We start from the raw sequence: 19985 nt of genomic DNA, 5'->3' as shown, positions 1-19985 counted from the left end.
TAGCCTGGTAGATTTAGGGGTTTTCTGGAGCACATTATTGGAAAGGGCTCCTTTACAGCCTACATCCTTAACTGCTAGAGAAAACAATCAGTGTAGCAGCAGCTTAAATAAAAGTGAGGCATAAAATCAGAAACAGACACTCAAGCTTGCTGTAAAAACAGGCAATGAAGAAGCTCTGAAAAACTATTGCTATTTCTAGAGAATTTTTGTGAGCATAAACACCCAAACTGAAGTGGAAGTGACCATACAGAATCTTCAGCAGTGAGAGGACAGGTCCAGGTGAGAGAAACAAAAACCTGCCCTCATCATCAGCTGGGTCCTGGGAGCTGCTCCGTGAGCAAGGACAGAATTGTGGGCAGTTCTACTTCATCTCCTCAGTCTTTGATTTATGTTGGATAGAGCAGTGCATTGCCATTTGCTTGCCAGTTTGTTATGACTTCTACCTGCACTTTCACAATCTCTCTGTAAGGTTGGCATCTCTTTTTGCTCTGATATTAGGCAATATGGAAACTTGTCTTTAGATGTCCAGCTGGGTCTCCAGGACTGGTGAAATGTAACTGGCACTTCTAGCATGAAGCAAACACATAAGGAAGCAGAAGCAAAATGTCATACTCAGATATCAGGGGATTTATTGGAGAAGAATCCAAGGTCTAGGCAGTTTGCTGGCAAAACTTGGCTAGGAAATTGGGATTGGAGGCAGCTTTACCATTTCAGTGGCTCCAAAGTTGTGTCACATTTCTTTAATGCCATACAGCTGCTGTAGGGCTGGTAGTGCTTTCAGGGATGCTTTTACCAGTCTCTGTATTTGGCAGAACCAGCCTCTGATAATATTTAAGCACAGACCACAGCATGTGGCAGAAGAACTGCCTGAAGAAAGCCATTAAAGTAAGCAGCTGTTTATTCTGATGCTTAATGAGACAGCAGTTAGAGTGTTACAATTTTACACTCACTGAAACACTGAAGCGCTCTTCAAGGCAAATACAGAAAACTGGGGTGAGGTGAGTCTTGTGTTTGTTTAGAGCTTGCCTTCAGGTGCCTCCTTAGAGCTTGGGGCCATGTGCAGCTCACAAGTGTGACACTGCCCCAGAGGGAGAACAAGGGGAGCCACAAGGCAGTGAAGCCTGGGGGGCATCTCTGTGAGGTACTGCAACAAAGGCTGTTGTTCTGAACATCAGTTTTTGCTGCTGTTTACCTGGAACCCCTCGGGTTTTTGATTTTTTGACCAAAAAAAATTGATGTGTGGAGGTAGAGATACTTGCTTAAAAAAAAAACAACAGTTATTGGGTTTGGGGGAAGTTGGGTAGAAGTTAACTGTAATTAGTTCAGTGCAATCCATAATAATGAAAGATGGTGCTGTGGAATGAACCTGCTCAGACTCATCTGTTGGAGAGTGGAGGTGGGTTTTTTTTGTTTTTGTTTGATTGTTTGTTTCTTTAGGGTTTGGGGTGGTTTTTTTTGTTGTTGTTTTATTTTTGTTTTGTTTTGTTTTGGTGGTTTATTTTCTAATTTACTAAAGGACTAAATTTTTAGTCCTCATGCTAGAGGTAATTGCTTGTTAGAAACTTAAGGTCAGTGGCCCTTGTTATGGTTTGACTGGCAGTGGTTTAAACAGATCCTAGCAAAATGAAGCAGTGCTTTAATTGTGGCTGATGCTTTTAAGTTTAAATGAAGCTTTGTTTCCTGAGGTCATTATGGTACCAAGTGCAATTTCTTTTCTAAGGAAGTTGGGTCCAGGGATATTTTAGATTACCCAGAAAAGATTCTCATTTAGACTACAGGAATGAAAACACATCTCTGCCAAAGGGTTTGCTCCAGGCCATATGAATTTAGCTTCATTATCTTAGCAGAGCCAACGTGAGAAAATGTGGTTCATGATGGAGAGTTTCATTGGAGGATATATGTAGCTAACATAAAAGCTGCTTATGTACATGTATTTGTAGAATATCCAAATAAATCCTGATGTGAGGGTACAGCACTTGGAATAAATGCAGTGGTGCCAAAGTGTTGAGGGAAGAAGGGGACCTGGATTACTTCATCAGTGCCTGAAGGGGTTCTGCAGCATCTGTGCACCATGGGCTCCCTTAAAGGAATTGATGTGGTGTCATCCATGTCATAAGTCATGGCCAAAATTTTAGGACTTAAACGCAGGGGTTTGAAATCTTCAAAAACTCAGACATTGATGACAGAACAGTGTTCCTGCCTTTATCAGCTCGTCTCTAAATTCAACATGTCACAAGAAGGTGTGCAGAAACCTCTCAACAAAAATTTCACAGAGCAGTCTGAGTAAAAGTGTGCTTCATTTCAGATGTGCACCAGCACCGCTGCTGCTGGCCTCTGTAGTGGGTTGGACAGAAGCTAGCATTCCTTCTGGGAGCGTGCTGACACCTGCTCAGGATGGAGCTGATACGCCTAACTTACTGCCTGAAGTGAAAAATACTACCCAGAGTAATTACCCCAACAAACGTGTCAGAAATAGATACTTGGGAATAATATTGCAGTGGCAGTGTTTCATTACTTTAAACGTTCTGTCACTCCCCTCAGAGCTCTCCTGGCAAGGCAGGCCAGCCCAGGCCCTGCCGTGATCGTGTTCAACAGCAGCGGCATGAGGAGAGGTGACAGCCGCGCTTCCCTCCCACGTTATTCAGTGTAGCAGCACACCCAAACTGAGCTGGGAATGTATGTATTCACTGGATAATGTCTGTATCGCATTAACAAGCTTTGACACTAATGCTAATGCCTCACTAGAAGAAACATGACAAGTAGGCTGCTTCAACGTGCATTCAGCACTGAAAGATTTCTAGCACACACAGTGAGACTTTCTTTGCTGCTTGACAGCTTTGGCTATCTCAAATCTGCTTGGTCACAGGGGAGGTGCAGCCGCAGTGCTGCCTTCCCTCCCTTGGCAGCACTGGGGCCCTGGTGCAGAGCCCCATTCTTCGTGTGCAGGCACGGACATTTCATCCTCAGGCCCGTTTCCTTCGGGGTGTCCCTCGGCAGCCGCTGCACAGGAGAGCGGGCTCTGTGGCTTTGCCGGGCTGTTGGACGGGTGACAAAGCCAACACTCCTGACGCTGCAGAGCTTGCAGAGAGAGTTTGGAGCGGGGAAAGTTGTTGCCGTCTCGTACGGGTCAACCCGACCTCAACTTGGCATCACTGAGATAAAGCGGCAAGAGCCCCGGGTTTAAGAGCAGCAGAACCCGCCCGAGCCGGGGTGTCTCGGGGCGGCAGGGCCCCTCCCAGCGGGCACCGTGCGCGACAGCCAGCCGGCAGCGGGGAAAGGGAGCCGGCAGCGGGGAAAGGGAGCCGGCGGGGGAGGACGGGAAACGGCAGCGAAGGAAGGCAGCCGGCAGCAGGGAGAGAAGGAAAGGAGCGGGCAGCGAAGGAAAGGAGCAGGGAGCAGCGAAGGAAAGGAGCCGGCGGCGAAGGAAAGGAGCAGGGAGCGAAGGAAGGGAGCAGGGAGCGAATGAAGGGAGCAGGGAGCAGCGAAGGAAGGGAGCCGGCAGCGGGGAAAGGAGCAGGGAGAGAAGGAAGGGAGCGGGCAGCGAAGGAAAGGAGCCGGCGGCGAAGGAATGGAGCCGGCAGCGAAGGAAGGGAGCAGGGAGCAGCGAAGGAAGGGAGCAGGGAGCAGCGAAGGAAGGGAGCCGGCGGCGAAGGAAAGGAGCAGGGAGCAGCGAAGGAAGGGAGCCGACGGCGAAGGAAAGGAGCAGGGAGCGAAGGAAAGGAGCAGGGAGCAAAGGAAAGGAGCGGGCAGCGAATGAAGGGAGCAGGGAGCGAAGGAAAGGAGCGGGCAGCGAAGGAAAGGAGCCGGCGGCGAAGGAAAGGAGCAGGGAGCAGCGAAGAACGGGAGCCGGCGGCGAAGGAAGGGAGTGAGCCTGGAGCGGACGCGTGGAGCGGGGCTGCTCGGGACACGGAGCGCTCGGGACAGCGACTGCCCGCCGCGGCGTGCGCGGGGCTCTCGGGACGGTCCTGCCACACTCCGGGGACTGACCTAAAGCTCGGACTCGTGTCAGTCGGGGAGCTCTCGGGCACGGGCACCTTTGTGTTTTCAGAGCCTGGGGAGCTGATGCAGACCTGGCTGACAGCTTACGGCGCGCCCGGCCAGAAGATGCTTCTCATCCCTCCGGCACTCTGGGAGAGGGGGAAGCAGACACTGCACATGGCCACGGCCCTGGCAGCTCCTTCCCAGCCTGCGCTTTCTGACCATTGGGAGAGGGGGAAGCAGACACTGCACACGGCCACGGCCTGCGCTTTCTGGCCGCCAGAGGTTTTAGGGACTGCCTGTCTCAGAGAACGGTCGGAGAAACAGATTTCTTGTGATGGGGTGCAACACACCACCTTGGCAAGATGGTAGAACCACCCCAGTTTCAGGTAACCATGTCCAATTTCATATTGAGGTTTTTTTAACATCAATGGTAGCTTCTTGCCAACAAGTTAATAATATCCCTCAGCACCATATCCATCAGCCCCAACTGGTCTGCAGCTGTCAATAGAGGAGTGGATTTTTGCTTTGTAGTGACCACGGTGAGCAGTGATGTTCCAGCTGAGGCCCAGGCACAGGCCTCCTTACCCGTGGCAGGGATGTGGCCCTGCTTCCAGCTGGACTTTGAGGCTGGGCCAGGGAGAAACACCCAGGTCTCGGCTACAAGTAACACTAAATGTGCGCAGCTGGAATTAAAGCACTGGCACCCTCTAGGACTAAGTGGCTGTCCCTCAATCAAGTGACTGAGTTTCCTCCTGTGTTTTTGGAGGGCCAGGATTGTGATGTGTTCTCTCCTGTTTCTGATTTCTTTCCAGGCTGTGGAGGTGCACATACAGCCCCTGGCACAGCCACGCGAGTTCCTTTGTGCTGCGCTGGCTGGGAAGCTGTCCGACAGAGCCGCGAGTGCTCAGGCAGCTGCTGAGTGGCTGTGCCCTTGCTGGAGAAGTGCAGGGCACACAGTAAAGGAGTGTTCCCTTTGGCTCTGAGCTTCCGCTCTCACTTGTTGCAGTGCGCCGTGGGCAGCTCTGTGGACAGCAGGGCTTTGGCAGCCAAGTTTGTACCTCTGTCTGTGACACGGCCACGGCCAGGACAAACCCCACTCCCGCCCGTGACCCAGGCAGGGGCTGACACACACACACGTACCACGGGCTCCCCATTTCCCGGGTGGGTGCCCACTCCTCCTCATCTCCTGGAGGAACGGATTGCTCTGGATTACCTCCATTTTTTCCAGAGAACCTTTGGTCCTCCAGGAGGAAGGTTTTGCCCAGGTGATAAGTGTTCCCTGCTGGGGCCTGGCTTCCCACATCTCCGCGGTGCCAGGTGCCCTGCCTGCCCCTCTGTCCTGGTGCAGAAGGCTCCTACCAGGCAGCCCTGGCACGCCGCCCTCCCTCCCTGTGAAGCTGGGGAAGCTGTCACAGCCCGGGGCACTGTGATGAGGGAAACTGACTTGTCACTGTGGTCTGTGCCTGCCGGGACATTTGGGGTTCCCTCCAGCCTTTTTTATTTTGGTTTGGGTTTGTCTGTTTGCTTGTATCTCTAGGTTTGTTAGTGTTAGCTTGAGGATTGCTTTCGTTCCTGTTGCAGTTTCTGCAGTGCAGGTCCCTGGGTGATCCCCATTCTGGGAGTTATGGGGAGGAGTCCATCCCTGTGTCCCCAGGCGTGCTGTGGTCAAGCTCCCTCACCCCGGGCCGTGACGGTGAGGCTGCTGCTCTCGTGCCCATTAATTAGCGCGAGTGCAGTCACAGCCTAATGATCTCCTGCCCATCCCGCGCTCCCGGCTGTGTCCGTGCGAGGGCCGGGCCGCCCGCGGGACGCGGCAGCTGGAGAACACCGAGCGGGGCGTGCTTAGCGTGAGGCGGCGGCGCCGCTTGCCCGCCCTCAGGGAGCCGAGCCGAGCCGAGCCGAGCTCTGCCGAACCGAGCCGAGCTCGGCCGAATGGAGACAGCGGCTCCGAGTTCAGCCGAACCGAGCCGAGCTCTGCCGAATGGAGCGAGAGGTTCCGAGCTCGGCCGAATGGAGCGAGAGGTTCCGAGTTCAGCCGAACCGAGCCCAGTTCGGCCGAACCTAGTCGAATCTAAGTGGAAACAAAGGTTAAGGGTCAGGAATGGTTTGTTAGCCATCGAACCACGAACTGCTCTGGTGTGGAATGCGAGCCGGCTGCCCGGGGGGCGCTCCCGCAGTACCGCTGTGCGTCCCGCAGGGGGCGCCACGGCGGGAGCTGCCCCGCGGGGCGGGGCCCCGGCCGGCGCATGCGCCGTGCGCGCCCCGCAGCCTTTCCCGGGGAGCCGGCGCGGCCCCGGCGGGAGCTGTGGCTTGGCGGGGTCCCGAGAGAGACGGGCCCGGTCACTGGGCTTAACGGGGAGAGCTTTGGATGTGTGCGGCGGTGCACGGGGCGCTGCGGAGCTCGGCCCGGGTGAGTGCGGGCTCTCCCAGCTCGGGGCCATCCCGGCCTGGCGCCTATCCCGCGGCAAGCGTGACTCGCTAGAGGAGGGAGCCAGGAGGTGCCATGGAACCTCCAGCCTACACAGGTGTTTCCCAGCCATGCTGGCAGCAGTCCAGCTGCGGGGAAGCTGCCGAGGAGGCAGCCCGGCGCTGCAACCCAGAACGGGCCTCCCCCGCTGGGCTCTCGCAGAGGATGGGGCAGTTGCAGCCCCCGCGTCATTCCCGTGGGATTCGGTAAGTCCAGGGAAGCGTTTCCTGACCGGCCGTGTCTCCAAGGCAGCTCGTGCCTGGCAGCCCGGCTCGGCACAGCTCGGTCCCCGAGGGAGGCAGAGCCTCCAAAGCGCGGGCCAGGCTGGGGCCGGCAGCCCGAGGGAGAGGAGGCAAAGCCGCTGCACCAGCCCTGCGCCGGCTGCCCAGGAGAAGCCTGAGGGGCACCGGGCTCCCGTTTGCCCGGAGAGCTGCAGCTCTCGGGGCTGAGCTGGGCCCTGCAGCACTGTGAGAAAAGGGGCAGGTCAGGGCCCTCAGCGTTGGCTGCAGTCTTTCAAAGCAGGTTTTGTTTTCACCACTGCGTTTTGCTGCCTGCAGGGACCTGTGGTGTGCATTGGGAGCTCCTGCTGGGGAAAAAGCTTTGTCTTCCCAGCCTCTTCTTCACCAGGGATGTCTCCATGCGGGAAACGGCACAGGGGACTGGCCGAGGGGCTCAGCCTGGGACACGGCCCCTACAGCAGCAGCCCTGGGCACGCTGGCAAGGCAGGATGAGCCCAGGTGAGGAGCACGGCCCCAGCGTGGCACCAGGAGAGGCTGGCACGGGAGGATGAGCCCAGGTGAGGAGCACGGCCCCAGCGTGGCACCAGGAGAGGCTGGCACGGCAGGATGAGCCCAGGTGAGTGCTCCGACCCGGGCAGCTTTGGGGAAGGTGGCAGGATGTGGCAGGAAGGAAGGAATGCCCCAATGCACGTGAGCTGAGGAGGTTGTGCCAGGCTGTGGCTGAGGAGAGTGTGCTGTGCTGCTGGTTCTGGTGCTGGCCCTGCTGTGAGGCACCTTGGGCTGGCAGCAGGCTGCAGCAGCGCCAGGGTCGAGGCTGTGCCCTGCCTCTGCATGGTGCTTGGCTGTTCCTGGGGAAGAAAATGGTTGTGCTTGTGGTTTCTGATTGTGGCCTGTCCTGCTGTGGTGTGGTTTGGGGCTGCCCTGGCTGCAGGGGGTCAGCACAGGACCTGGGGGTGGGATTCAGCTGTGCCTGACGTTCGTGGGAGCCGTGGCTGAGAGCAGGGGCTGCAGCACAGCTGCCCGAGGGTGGCTTCTCCCCACAGCATCAGCAGCCACCCAGTGCTGCTGCTGGTTTGGCTTCTGGTCACAGACACCTGGGGACGATCCTGCCCTGCCCCACTCCGGGTCCTTCTGTTTGTTCTGGGCCCTTTGTGGCCGGTGTCGTTTGCTGCTTAGTGCTGGGCTTGGCTCAGCGTTGCTGCATGGGCGTGCCCTGTGGTGTGTTCGGGCTGGGGCAGGGTTGTCCTGGCTCAGAGGTGTTTGTCAGGATGTGCAGCACAGCCTGTGGCTCCCCGGGCAGCCTGAGGGTGGCCGGGGGAAGGCGCCGGGCCAGGCCAGGCCCTGTGTGGGCACAGCCCACCCACAGCCCCCTGTTGTGTGGTTCCCACAGTGCCCCTCACTGAGCAGAGGGCTTGCAGCAATCTGTGCCTCCTCCTCTGCTTTCTGGGCAGAAACGTGCATTTTTTGGGCTGAGTCCTGAGCTCTCCCATGGAGAAATCTCCCTCCCTGTCCTCGGTGCGCAGTCTGTGCCCAGAGCAGGGGCAGCAGGGAGGGAAGGGCTGCCCCAGCCTGGGAGGGGGACAGGACAACATGTGGGTTGTGTGGGGCTGTGCTGTGCACCCTGGGGATGCTGACTGAGCCCCTTGTTGCAGAGACAGAGGAGACGCTGCTGCACCTCGTGCCCAGGAGAGCCCCTGGCTCGCTCCTGCTCTGGGATGGAACTGGGAGCCTCCTCCCTGCAGAGAGCGGCGCCTGGCCTGCCTTCCCTCCCGAGGGGACAGCCTGGGCTCGCTGCTGCTCACAGCTCCTGCTTAGGGACATCCACGCCTGGAATCCGGGCTGCACTAACTGGGCATCCAGCCACGAGACGTTGGTGCTGCAGCTGCAGGTAAGCTCAGCCCTCCCTCAGGGACACCTCTGCCTGTTACGGCTCCAGCTGATGGACACTCTGGACGAGAGCTGTTCCTGGTGCTCCCAGCTCCTGCTGATGGACCCCTGCTGACACTGCTCAGGATATTTGAGGACCCAGGTGATGTCTGTTCCCTCTGCTTGTTTCATTGCAGGTGTTTCCCAGTCCAGCTTGCTGAACCTCCAGCTCTGGCTGTGGCGTGTTCTTCAGTCCAGCTCTGGAACTGAGATGCTCCAGTTAATGGCTGCTCCAGTTCCTTCCAGCTCTGGCTTAATAACTGCTGCTTTTTGTTACTAGCCAATTTAAAGCCGATTTTGGCCAAGGTGTAAATGACTCACTGTCATCAATGACTTATAACTATTAACTGTCATAAAGTTATTGTTTAAATAGAAGTCCTAACTGTTGTAGTGGTTGTACACAATAAACAGTTGGATGTGGAAAAGGGGCTGACAAGTGCTTTTCTTTCCTGAGACTGCCTCAGACCCTTGAACCAGCCTGGGGCGTGCTGGCGTCCCTGCCTTTGGAGACCAAGAGAGGGTCCTCATCCCCAGCGCTCCCCAGCCTTGGCTTTGGGGGCTGAGAACGGCCCCCTGAGCTGCTGTTTCCAGGTCTCTGGGAAGTGGCACTTGCTCATTTTTCTGAGTCCCAGAAACACTGGACTAGACTTGACTTTTTCTGAGCTTCACAAACATCGGGCTGTGCTTTTGGGACCCAAGGTCAACCCCCAGAGCTTGGTTTCTGCAACATTTAGTCTCTGTTCTCAAAAGGTGAAAACACAAGATTTAGTTTTTGCCTTTAGACCTAAACCCACTGGATTTAAGCTCTGGTTTCAACTGTGGAAAATGCAGGACTTGGTCCCTTTCTGAGCTCCAACCTCAAGCCCCTCAGCGTGTTCCAAGCACCCAAAACATGCCATTGGCAGTTCAGAGCCAGCACTGCACCTCGGTTTGTGACCCCGTGTGTGAAGTAGCAGTGGGCAGCTGGCAGGGTATCCAGTTTATTTATTCCTGTATCCAGTTTATGGGAAGTGCTTGGGACTGGGATGGAGGCACCGTCCTGTGTCTCTGTGGGGCAGCACCCGGAGATGTGGGGAATCGCTGAAGTTTATTTCAGCTGCAACACCTCCCTCCCGGCCCGGGAGCACAGCCCAGCCGGGTACACCCGCTTCCAGGTGCACATCCCTCCTCACAGCCCACGCTCCTCCAGGGCTGCCATGCCCCGACCCCCGAAACCTCCTCCACGAGGAGCCTCCCGCCTGGCCCCCGACCTGCGCCAGAGGAAACCGCCCCCCTGCTCCCAGCGCTCCCCGGGGAAAGCCCCGGGCGGCAGCAGCCGCTGCCCTCCCCGCCCGGAGCCGCAGGAACGCCCGTGGCCGGCACTGCCCGGCCCGCAGCGGGAGCGCCAGGGCCCGCCGCCGAGCGCCGCCATGAGGCTGCCCCCCTTCCCCTCGGCCCCGGAACTCCCTGCCCGGCCCGGGCCATGGAGTGCCTCAGCCCCGGGACCCGCAGCAGCTACCGACGGGCCCTGCAGCAGAGCCCCGGAGCCATTCCCGGAGCCGCCTCCGCGCCCCGCGCCCGGGGCAGCGCCGCTCCGGCCCCGCGCTGAGGGGCGGGGCCTCCAGCCATGGCCCCGCCCCCATCCGGGCGGGGCGGCGGGCTCGAGGCGGAGCCGGGGCGCCGTGAGGCGGGGCCTGGAGGTGGGTGGGGCGGCACAAGGGGCGGTGCCAGGGGCGGAGCCTGACGGTACCGGGGGCGGAGCCGAGCTGTGCCAGGGGCGGTACCGGGGGCGGAGCCGAGCGGTGCCAGGGGCGGTACCGGGGGCGGAGCCGAGCTATATCGGGGCGGTACCGGGGGGGTGGAGCCTGACGGTACAGGGGGTGGAGCCGAGCTATATCAGGGGCGGTACCGGGGGCGGAGCCGAGCGGTGCCAGGGGCGTGTCCGAGGGCGTGTCCGGGCGGTCCCGGGGCGGGGCTCGGGGCCAGCTCAGGTGTGCAGGGCGGGCCCGGCTCAGGTGCGCGGGGCCCCAGCGCGGCTGCGCGGGGCGGGGCCGAGGTGATTTAGGCCCCGGTAATCGCCCCTTCCGCCATTTGCTCACTCAGGGCGAGGTGCGGGCGGGAGCTCCCCGTGCGGGCTCCGTAGGTGAGGCGCGGAGGCTTCGGCCTCCCCTCCTGTCCCTCTCTCTACCCCTCCTTCATTCCCCGCGTATTCCCTTTCTTTCTGCCCCTTCCCTCTCCCCCTCAAACTCTCCTTTCCCTTCCCCCCTAACCCGACCCCCCCACAGTCCTTCCTGTCCTGTCTCTTCCCCGCTACTCCCTTCTATTCCCCCTCTCTCCACCGTCCCTCTCCCCCCCGGCCTTTCCCTTACTCTCCCGCTTCCCTCCTCACACCGACCTCTCTCCCTTCCCGTCCTCACCCCCACACCCCGCGGCTGCGGGGAGAGGAGGAGAGCAGGGGATGGAGAACGGGAATAGGGAAGTCGAGGGAAGGGTGACAAGCACGGGGCAGGCGGGGAAGAGGTCGGGGTGTGCTGGGCAGCAGGGGAGGAGGAAGGAAAGGACGGACTGACGGCAGGTTGAGGGGAAGGAGGTGAGAGGTGTACGGGGGAAGGTATCATGGAAAGGGGGCAGGTATCATGGAGCCGGGGGGGGGAGAAGGAAGGAAGAACGGATGGATGAGCAGGATTGAGGGCAGGTGGGGAGAGACTGGAGTGGGGGCGAAAGGGAGCAGGGAAAGGGGACAGGGGGAGCCCGGTTGGGGATGGAAGGAAGAGGGAAAGGATGGAGGAATAGGGTAGGGTTGAGGTGTGTAGTGGAACAGGAAAGCGGGATGGGGGGCATGGGTAGGAAGAGGAGGGCAGAAAGAAGTATAGAGAAAAAGAAATATAACAGAAAAGCAACGCAGAAAAAAAAAGAAATGTAGAAGAAAAAGAGATACGGAGCCCAGCCGAGCGCAGCCTCCCGCAGCAAGCGCCGAGGAGCAAATGGCTGCGCCCCGCCCTCACCGCGCCTTAAATACCCCAGGGCCCCGCCCCGCGCAGCCGCACTGCGGCCCCGCGCACCTGTGCCGGCCCCGCCCCGCCCGCCCATAAATCCCTTGGGATCGGCCCCCGGCACGCTTTGTGCGGGGGATGCTCATGTCGGCGTGCTGCGGGACCGGCGCTGCGCGGAGATCCGGAGCGGGGCTGCTCCCGGCGCGGCGCGGTGTCCGGCGCGCTCAGGTAGGACCGGGATCGGGATCAGGGCCCGGGGGTTCGGGCCCTGCTCCTGCCGGTGTCAGCTGCGGGAGCCGGGCAGAGCCGCTTCTTCCTCGGCAGGCAGGGTGCGGATGTTGGGGCTGGGATCGGGACCAGCATTGCCGCGGCCCGCACCGGGGCTATGCCGCTGCCCGACCGCCAGCAGGACAGCGATTCCCTGGAGCAGACGCTGGATCGCGGCTGGAAGCGGGCAGGACACGGAGAGCGGCCGTGCCGGGCCCGGGACCCACCGGCACCGCGGCCAGCGCACGCCGGGGATCCCGCCGAACGGGCGGGGCCGCCGGGAGCAGCCGCTCCCGCTCCGGCTGTGGCCGGTGTGGGACCGCAGCCCTGCCGGGGCTCGCTCCTGCTCTGCCCGCTCACCAACACCTGCCAGGCGAGCCCTGATGCTCTCCTTCCTCCCCCTCTTTCCCTGTGGCTCGCAGTCTCCGATGGAAAAACAAACCCTCGTGTTAAAAAGCCAGTGAAAGGTATTTATTCTTTATTTCCAGAACCACGAGGACCATCAAGTCAAAGGCTAAGAAACGAGTGGCCCAGCTGCACATGGAACACAGAAATGTGGCCCTCTCAGCAGCCTGCTCCAAGCACCTGAGGCAATCCAGGATCATGACAAGTGCCTGCTGCCAGTAAGAGAGCTCCTGTACAAATGCAGCTCCTTCCCTTTGGCTAAGGCTGCTTTACACACCAGTGGCTGCAGGGCAGAACTGCTGGCACCTGACGTGACAGCACCAAGCTCTTCCCATACCCCCGATTTTTCTGCCCTTTCCAGGATTTGCTCAGCTGTAAATGTGCTCACACCACGTCCCTTTGCAGGGAGAAACAATCAAGATGAGTCCCCAGGGTTACCTTGGTCCACGGCTGAAGCTCTTCTGGAGAATGGCAGGGGGCATTTCCTGCAGGTGAGTGCTGCCAGGTCAAATCGATGGTGGCTGCTGAGGCCAGGGCTGTTTTCCCAGCCCAGAGGCCTTGGTGTCTCCTGCTCGCTGCCAGCAATGTTCCCCCAGGGCAGGGGGAGGCCAGGAGCCCCCGAAAGGCAGCAGCACCTCTTGTCCTTGGGATCTGCAGGGCACTGCCTGCACCGTGGCTGCTCTGACCAGGACATGGAGATGCTCCAGCCCAGAAGGACCCCAAGGAGCCGCTGGCATTACCTGGGAATGGTGGCACAGGCTGAATGTAGAAGGGCTCAGACAGCAATTCCCAGTCTGGAGCTCCCACACAGCTGCCAGGTATGTCCCAGCAACCCCAAATCCCTCCTCTCCAGCCCGAGGCCATCCTCTATCAGCAGCATTAAAGCCAAGGCAATCTTCCCTCACAGACATTAAATCCCAAGCAACAGCCCTCAGAGATACCTGAAAATCCGAGGTTTGGGATGAGGTCTGGAGTTTTTCAGGGAGCCAGCTGAGGTGCAGAAGTCATGGAAAGCTGTCACAGGTGAGTCCCACTGGAGGTGCACTGAAGACAGGGATGTGTGTCCCTTTGCTGAGGGAGAAGAACTTGTGGAGGCCACTGCTGAGGCTTGAAAGGAGCTGAGCTTCTGCAGGGAGAGGTGTCCCAAGCTGGGCACAGGGCTGCCTCAGCACGGGCTGGGAGGGCATCCAGCCACTGCCTTCTCCTGCTTTGGAACATCAACTGGAGCCCTGGGGGAGGGAACATCAGCTCAATTCCAGGCAGCTCAGTCAAGTGACCCCAGGGGCATCACTGGGGTCTGGTTATAAATAGCCATTTCTGTGGAATGTAAACCTGTCCTTGTCCCAGTGTTGTACTCCATGAGGCACTGGGAGGGTACTGCAGCAGGAATGGAGCAGGGAATTTGGGGCTATGGGTATAATTCACTAGAATTAGCAAGGCTGACAGAGAACCCCAAATCTGGGCACTACACAGAGAACCATCTTTGTCCTGCTCTGCCAGCTCAAACCCCTGGCCTGGAAAGTTTTGGGAATTACATGTACAGAATTATACAAATCACAGCAAGCAGTATCACCCAGAGGGACAATCCAGGTCCCAGACAATTCCTCCACAACCATTATGGGGGAAAACACCCTGTGCCTGCCAGGAGTTCTGACTCTGCTTTTCCTACCAGCTCCTGAGCAGTGTCAGGGCCACCAGGAGGGCTTTGAAATCCAAATAAACCCCATGTCCCACACAGTGAATAATCCAAATTAAAAAATGCATTATTGTCATCGAAAGCTCAAAACTGTGTTAGGAGTTCCATGACAACAGGGCAATGGGATTCCCAGGATCTCATTAAGGCTGTTATACATATTTTTAATCCCTCAGTGGGCAGCCTGTAAAACTTAGGGGCTTAGAGGTTGAGCAGGTTTGGCTTTGGGTTGACCTTCACCTCTGGCCCCAGTCTGTGCCAACACAACTTGTGCCAGGGTGGGTGAACTCCTCACCTCAGCTATTCCCTCCTAAATATCCCCTGCTTATTTCCCTGTAGATAAACTCAGAATTTGCCCCAAACCATCCACTCCTCACCTCCATGTGGCCTCCAAGTGTCTGTTCTGTCCCTCACAGGTGTCCTGGTGACAGCACAGTGGTCCCTTTGCCCTTCTCCAGCTCGAGGCCGCTCCTCTCCTTGTTCTTTGCAGTCTCATCCCACAAGGATCCTCTTCTCTCTTCCCTCCAGCTGCTGCCAAGGAAGGGAGGACACAGTGAGCAATGACCTTAGCAATTCCCTCAAAAATGCCACCTCACTCTCCCTGACATCCCCTCACACTTTCCTACACAAACAGTTCTTGTGTCCCCTCTAAAGTACACCAGGCTTTCAGCTAAATGAATGGCATAATCTGTGCCCACTGCTCATGATTCACCCAGCCAAAAGCAAGAGCAAGTGTTGGCTGGGCTTTAAGAACTTGAAATAACTTTGAAGCAAAATAAATCACCTTTTCCTTACGTTTTCTTTTCTTTCAGATGCTGGACTTACCTCTGTGGACGTGTGCTGAGCTCCTGCTGGAGGGGACTGTCAGGCCTCAGTGGCTGTGAGTTCGTGTTCTCACTGGGGAATCAGGAATTTCCCCCAGCCCCTTTTCCCAGGCTGTTCCGTGTGGCTGGGGCACAGCACAGGCAGATGCAGCTCTCAGCATTCTCTGCTCCAAACACAGCTCTGGCCTCCACTGCAAACTGCCTCTGCTGTGAGGTTTTCTCCTAGAGAAATCAAGGAACAGCTCATGGCAGGGTGGAGAATAAATTATCACGAAGAGAAGTAAATAAAATATTTCTGCAAGAGCCCCTGGGATCTGTTGGACTGATTTGGGAAGGGGCATTCACTCCCTGCAGTGCAAACCCACCCCAGTCCTCAGGGACTTCTGCCACCAGCTCTGAGCCTGACCAGCCCCAAGCTCTGTCTGCAGCCCAGGGACAGAAGGACACTCCAGGGATGAGGCCCATTCCCAGCAAACGCTCCCAGCACGGCACAGAGGCACCCCTGGAGCTGGTGTTGGGGCTGGCAAGGGCTGCCAGGAGGACACAGCCCCCCAGGTGGGGTGGCAGTGACAGTGACAGCAGCAAACTGCCACGGCCTGATGGCACAACAGAGACACAAAGGCCAGCAATGCCCATGGGGGGTGCACACTTAGTTTTGCTCCCTGTGCTGCCTCATTCCATCAGCAGGGAATCTCCAGGGGGGATGGAAACTCTGAGGCTGTACAAAACACAGCGTCTGTCACCCTGATCCTGCTTCAACTCAGCATGTGGGGCCAACTCCTCCCCCTTCCCCCCAGCCCAGATACACACTCCCCAGTTCCCAACACCCTGCTCTCACCTCCAGCCTGCTCCCAGGGCTGCTGCCACGTTCCTGACAAGATGGCAAAGGCCACTCTGGACAGGGCTCTCTGTGTCTCAGGCCTTGGGCACAGCAGGGACCAGGGCGCTCCAGCAGGGACAGCCTGGAACCAGAGCAGATCAACAGGGTTAGCAACAGGCTGGGGACAGGAATTCCAAAACCCAGAATTCCGAAAACAGCCCCCAAGATGTTCTACACTGCCACCTTTCCAATGGCTCCAAAGGGCACAGCTCCGGTGCCAGACCAGGACCAGCCCTGGCTCCCTGGAAAGCACAATAAATGAACCATCACACAGGCCTTGTTTGCACAATTCCTGATCCAACCCTCCCCTTTCCTGCCCAGCACTGAGGGACATCTGACCTGGCATTAATAAGTATTTTGCTGAGAGCAGTCACCACCCCAGCCCTCCAGCCTCAGCAAGATTTTGCAGTGAAAGGACCTCAGTTCTAATCCTTGATCTAAATTTCTGTCAGTTTTTGTTAGAAAGGTACTTGACAGTAAATCATATAAAATTTAAAAACTGCACAAGCAATAACAAGGCCCAGACCAAACCCAACCACCCCCATCACTGCTCCACCCCAATTTTTGGAAAAATATTGATATCATTTATAAATACTCCCCTTCCCTCCCACCCAGTCCTTCACTGCACATCCCTGGAGAGGATTTACTCCATCTTCTGTTCCCAACAGCACCTCTCCAGCCCAAATCCCACTCCTCAGACACAAACTAAGCAGACCTAAGGCAACTTTTCCAGCAGAGGATGCAATTCCTGAAGCCCGTTTTCCCTGGATTGCTCATCTAAGCACTTGCAGGAAACCCAGCTGCCCAGCCCAGAGACTCTCTGTGCTCAGAGGGCAGGACAGCCTGACAGGACACAGCCCTGGCACCACATTGCCCCTTGTTCCTGCTGCCCTGGACAGCCACAGATAAAGGCAGTCCCTCAGACCCTATCCCCGAGCACCAGGAGAGCTGGAGCTGTTCCCAGATCCCTGCACGGCTGTGCTGACAGCAGCACAGGCTGATCACTGCCCAGCATCAGCCCTCGTGTCCTCCCATTGCTCCCAAATCCTGCCAGCCCTCCCCTGCATCTGTGCCCAACCCAGCCTGCGCCAGCTGCCCCCTTGGCAGAGCTGGGAACACACGGAGAGCTCCTCAAGGCCCAGAGCAGTCCTTAGGGGCACAAGCAGTGCCCAGCCTGCCCCTCTGCACAGCCAAGCACCACAACTCCAACATCCCAGGGAACTCTGGCATTTGCCTCTTCCCCTCTGCCCTCTTCCAGCAGACACGGGTAGGGCTGGGCTGTCAGAAATGGCATTCCCTAGGCAGTTCATCCCAGGAAAAGAGGAATGCTGCTGTGTCCCTCTGACTTACCCCACAGCATGGGCAGGACCAGGAGCCCTCCAGCAAAGATCCCTGGTGCTGAAGCCTCTTAAACACCGAAGCTTTTGGCAAGGATGTGCAGAGTTTGATGATTTTTCCTGTCCTGAAAGAGAGGAGGAAAAGAAAATGAAGTCCACTGCAGAAGTCAAAGGATCCCAGCTTTCATATTTCTGCTCTGACTGCTCACTATGGGGCTTTATCCATGAGAGGTGACACCAATTCCAACATAAAGTGCCCTTTCCCAGCATTTTTATTCTGACTATTTCAGACATTAAAAGGATGTTAATTTTTCTTACTGCATTCTTTTGAGGTGACACCAATTCCAACATACAAGTGCCCTTTCCCAGCATTTTTATTCCTGACTATTTCAGACATTAAAAGGATGCTCATTCCTCTTACTGCATTCTTTGCCTAATTTTAACAGAACCATTTTCATCCCACACCCCACCTGTCAGTTATTCAATCCTTTACCACTGGACTCTGCACAAAGGAAGGGACACTCGGGATGCTGCATCACAGGAAATCCCAAAGAGAAACCCCTCCAAAACTCCACAGGGAAAGGTTTTTTGCTTTTGGGACACAAGAAAGGCCTTTAGACCATTTGCATCCACGTGAAAAGCCCACACTGAGATTTAAAGGTGCTGCACTTGAAGCTACAGATGTAGAATTGCTTTGGGATTTGGCATTTCCTGCACCCACACAAACACATTAAAAGTAACAAAACCTCTTGGTCCCCAGTTCCCGTTTCCCAAGGCAAAACACAGGGATCAGGTGGGGTCAGGGGGAAAACACCAACTCCAAAACCCAGCCAAACCAGTTTTCCTACCGGTTTCCATCGGGATTGTTCTGGTTTTCCCACTGGCCCTCAGGCACAGGAGCAGCTTCTCTCTGGGACCCACGGGGTGGGCACAGGGACGCCCATTTCCCGGAAAACGGAGCTCAGCCCAGAAATAAAATATATTAGCTTAGTGTACACGGTGGCACGAAGACAAGTGGAAGGTTAAAACCGAGCAAAAGAACATCTAAACTCAAAGGACCGTTTGAATGCGTACAAACTCATGAATATGCACGAACCCCCTGTAATGTAACAGAATAGAGAACACGGTTTACAGCCAAGCACCCCACGCTGCATTTCATCCCTTAACAAACCTTCACAAATTCTAAAGGGCGAGCTCTATCCCAGGGAACAGGATCCCAGGGAACAGGATCCCAGGGAAAAGGATCCCAGGGAGCCGCGGTCCCGGCACAGAGCCGTCCCAAACGCGTCCCCGCAGCTCCCTCCGCTCCGGGCCTCACCTGAAGGCACCGAGCCAAGGCCATCCTCGCCGCTCCTGGCACAGCACGGCACGATGGGGCGAGCCCCGGTGGCCAAGGGAGCGGGTGAGCCGGGATGGGGCGGCTGCTGCAGCCCTCTGTGCCCTCACGGCGCTCAGGCCGCGCAGCGCGCTGCTGCCACAGGCCGCCATTGCACCGCGGTGCACCTCGGGATTGGCCGAATCGGGCCGAGCGAGGCCGACAATAGCCGAGTGCGGCCGATAATGCACGAGCGTTCACGAAGGGCCGAATCTGGCCGAGATTTGCCGAATCGATCCGAGTTCAGCCGAGGTTAACTGAACGGAACCGAACCAGGCAAGCCGAACCAACGCGAGGTCAGCCGAACCAAGGTGAACTTTACGAGGCCGGTCGAAGCGAACCGAGCTGAGCTTGTAATGCAGCGAGCGGCTCCGAGTACGGCCGAACCGGGGCTACTGCTCTCGTGCCCATTAATTAGCGCGAGTGCAGTCACAGCCTAATGATCTCCTGCCCATCCCGCGCTCCCGGCTGTGTCCGTGCGAGGGCCGGGCCGCCCGCGAGACGCTCCGAGTTGCTCCGAGCAGAGCCGAGCCCGGCCGAACGCAGAGAGCAGCTCCGAGTTGGTCCGAACAGAGCCGAACCCGGCCGAAGGCTGCGAGCGGCTCCGAGTTGCTCCGAGCAGAGCCGAACCCGGCCGAAGGCTGCGAGCGGCTCCGAGTTCAGCCGAACCGAGCCGAACCCGGCCGAAGGCTGCGAGCGGCTCCGAGTTGCTCCGAGCAGAGCCGAGCCCGGCCGAACGCAGCCTCCTGCTCTCGTGCCCATTAATTAGCGCGTGTGATGGAGTTTTAGGCCACAGCGTTTCCCTGCCTCTGTTTCCCTCTTGCCTTCCTTGTGCTGTCTCAGCCTGCTGAACTTCATACCCCAAAACCGCCTGGTCCTCTTGACCTTCCAGTAAATCCCATCTTCCCTACTTCTCTCTTTACTGTATTCCTCAACAGACCATCCCTGACCCGTAAGCTTTTATTATGTTTTTTCCCCAAGTCTTGCCTTGTAATGTTACAATAGAAATAATTCTGTTATTAATTTTTTCTTTACCCCTGGATGTGTCTGAACAGCACATTCCCCAAAGGATTATACTGATGCTTCCCACCAGAACTGCATTTCAGTATTATCATATTCAGAACTTCATGGGAAGGCCCTCGCTGGACAAGCGACACAAACGGCACAGGGAGCATTTAATGCAAACTAAGTGAGAAAAAGCCACGTTCAGTTCAGAGGGAGGCTGAATCCCCGTAAGGAAATCCGCTGAAACAATAAGCTAGGTGATGGAAATTCAGGGTTTGGCTGCAGCCACCATCTTCTGGTGTGAAATGTTACTGTGTTATCCCAAATAGTCACAGAACAAACCAAAGAAAGGCATTTTAAACCCTAGGCTTATGAAGCGTAAGTGCAAATGAGATCAGATGTGCAAATTCAGGTGACATATAGAATGTAATCACCGTTTGTGTGGCTAATGGCCTTGTGTCCAAACCAGAACAGCTTGGAAGAAATTCTTGCCCTGCTCGTGCCTGTATTTGTCAGGAAGAGTTCATTCAGACAGCACAGAAAGAACCAACCCCACAGGAGTGACAGCTTCATTTCCCTCACCCTGAAACCCTGGCCAACAGCACCAGCCCGGT

At 57.1% G+C, this 19985-nt stretch overlaps 3 long non-coding RNA genes across 4 annotated transcripts; 2 read left to right on the top strand and 1 right to left on the bottom strand.

The window, feature by feature from the left end:
• Positions 1 to 6223: 6223 nt before the first annotated feature.
• LOC121348172 lies at positions 6224 to 8988 on the top strand. Of its 2 annotated transcripts, none has more exons than XR_005954346.1 (4): positions 6224 to 6654; positions 7006 to 7244; positions 8340 to 8575; positions 8751 to 8988. It is a non-coding gene; the product is annotated as an uncharacterized LOC121348172 (long non-coding RNA). The 2 variants fall into 2 exon arrangements; XR_005954347.1 differs by having other exon boundaries at positions 6225 to 6391.
• Positions 8989 to 11740: 2752 nt separating this feature from the next.
• LOC121348196 lies at positions 11741 to 13276 on the top strand. Its single transcript, XR_005954353.1, has 3 exons — positions 11741 to 11813; positions 12341 to 13075; positions 13165 to 13276. It is a non-coding gene; the product is annotated as an uncharacterized LOC121348196 (long non-coding RNA).
• Positions 12858 to 17119, bottom strand: LOC121348195. The gene is made up of 6 exons (XR_005954352.1): positions 17005 to 17119; positions 15613 to 15736; positions 14776 to 14996; positions 14328 to 14481; positions 13199 to 13486; positions 12858 to 12997 (listed from the first exon to the last, which is right to left on the bottom strand). It is a non-coding gene; the product is annotated as an uncharacterized LOC121348195 (long non-coding RNA).
• Positions 17120 to 19985: the final 2866 nt, after the last annotated feature.

This window comes from Onychostruthus taczanowskii, unplaced genomic scaffold (assembly GCF_017590055.1).
Source record: "Onychostruthus taczanowskii isolate IOZ18803 unplaced genomic scaffold, ASM1759005v1 scaffold114, whole genome shotgun sequence".
Lineage (NCBI taxonomy): Eukaryota > Metazoa > Chordata > Aves > Passeriformes > Passeridae > Onychostruthus > Onychostruthus taczanowskii.
Note: the sequence above shows the minus strand (reverse complement) of the source record. Positions and strands in the feature narration are given on the sequence as shown.